Raw genomic sequence first — 2,487 nt, 5'->3', positions numbered from 1 at the left:
GAACTATTTTGGCGTAAGGAGTTCCTGTAATTAATAAATAAAGGGTTGAATCAGTACGCCCTTGTAAATGTTTTGATGGACAGTAAGCTAATTTCACCGTTCAATTGTTGAAAGAAGTTAATAGACGAACGGTTTAGTTGGTATTGAGCAACTTACATTATCTTCCAGACGTCTTCAAGCGAGATGGCTTATTTTGGCACTCGCATAGTGCGCAAATAGCTGATAAATATAAAAGATATTAGATTTGAGATGGTGGTAACATGTACATTGATAAGAATATGATTTTTATCGACCGAGTATTAGTGTACCTGTGGAGAACTTCAACTATAATTCCATGTTTCCCTGGTAATAGATATTATGCTTTGTCAGGCTTTATCAAATTAATTGGGAGGGTAAAGAGGTTATTTGCAGTAAAGTATAACTTTAAGTGGTGAATTTCTACTTTTCTACTATTCATGAAACATAAGCTTCCTATATTAGTTAAGATGTATTAGTTAATGGAACACCAGTCTATACCGTAAGGTAAAAAGGGGTTGATTTAGGCAGTTTGCGCTGTCATATAAGACTGGTTAAATTATTATTAAACGCACGTTTTGAATTATAATCACTGGTTACTGCTGGCGATCACAGTTTTGTTTTATCATATAATCTTCTATATAAAATTTTATAAAATAGCTACTATACTGGTGAATTTATCGCAAACAAATATTGCCCGGTCAATAGTTTTCAAAATAAAAAAAAATACCAGTCAATCGATCGTTTTTTTTCGACGCGAAAATCGTCGCGTCATTCTATTTCCCGGATTTTTTCAATGCTGTACCGGGATTGGCTAAAGAATAATCAGCAATTTTGGATATGCAGTTTCGAAACTTCATCAGACGACACATTTTAAGCCTCGAAATGATAGCAGGTAGAATTGCGTCCTTAAACTCGACGTGATGAATAATGTTCTTAGAAGATTTTACAGTGAAATACGGAAATCTTATGGTACCTATACGCATACAAATCAATGTCAACCATCCGTTTTGGTCTCCAGAAACATTTCATGCAATCAAGGGATATTGATATCATTAACAGTGTAACTTTTGCTACTGCAAATGAGATGTTCAAAGCAGTAATGGTTTAAATTTCCAAACCTGGGCTTTGTGTTTTACAAATAAGGATGTGATAATTCCTGTGGATTTACATAATAAGCATGAACATTTTTTCTAGAAACCCTCAAGAATCTCGATTTGAATTTTTTTTATTTTTTTCACTGTTTCCTTTTTATTTGTTACTCATACATGTACAATGTATTATTTGTTGTTAAGAATAAATTTTCGCTACAGAATTTTTTTCGTTAAGAATTACACAATATTTTCGACTACATATTATTTCTTTGGTCAAATTATGGTATGTCGTGTTGTCTTCTTTATTTTGTCCCTCGTGTTTCTCCTATACTGACTGGATATTCGGAGAATAGTAAGTTTGCCTTAGGGCAATAGTGGCTACCCCTGGGGCAATAGTTGGTACGCCTGGGGAAATTGTAGCTACCCTTGGGCCAATAGTGGGTATTACGGGTACAATACACTTATTATTTCCCAATCGATACGTATATGATAATGCATATTTGTTATGCATTGGGTCTTCCTTAAACTTACGATATGATAAAATCACGCTTTCTCATTAAAAGTTCCATCATCATAGTAAGCTTTATGCATTTGGAATAGACGTAGAAAACTTGAACTAACATTCATGATTTACCTAAACAAATGCTTAAATTCTGATAACAATAACTATACAACATTCACTTAAAAATTGTATTATGCTTTTAAAAATGAACAATGTTAATATTAAAATAAAAATTCAACATACATAGGTTTATGTTATTGAAGCAAAGATAGAATGACATGTCCACGAGACAATCATCCAATAATTCATAAACATATAGCACCAGGTAGCCTTTAAAGTGATAAGCTCTTATCTATTTATTACAACGTTATGCAAAACTTAATCAAAGTAAGTCATATGATGATTTTTACATTGGAAGATTAAAACGTATTTTGACATCACAACTTACCCCTCGATTAGGATCCTGTAATCTGAATTTATGATGAAATATGGAGAGGAATATTTATAAACCAAATCATTTTCCCATAAAGGCAAAGGAAATCAGGTTCAATGATTACACCGATTTGGAACAGAATAGAAAAAACAGTAGCATTTATGTTGAAATATACCAGAAATAATGAACAGTAATGGAAACGGGAGGTTTAGCGGGCAATAAAACCTGGTTTAACCCACCTTTGATTTTGAAATGCCTATTCCATGTCAGGACAATTGCGATTGTTTTTCAACTTTCCGGGTTTTGCCCCGATAACAGACTTTCCTTTAAGACTATTCCTTTTGACTACTGTATAGATTTTATCAGTTCGGTAATTTTCTTATTATCCTGCATCACAGTAGGGAAAATGCAATGTGATGCAAACACAAACTTTTAGTTATTTT

Source organism: Perna viridis, chromosome 7 (assembly GCF_037379345.1).
Source record: "Perna viridis isolate PV_CMFRI_1.1 ecotype Kerala chromosome 7, ASM3737934v1, whole genome shotgun sequence".
Classification (NCBI taxonomy): Eukaryota; Metazoa; Mollusca; class Bivalvia; order Mytilida; family Mytilidae; genus Perna; species Perna viridis.
Note: the sequence above shows the minus strand (reverse complement) of the source record.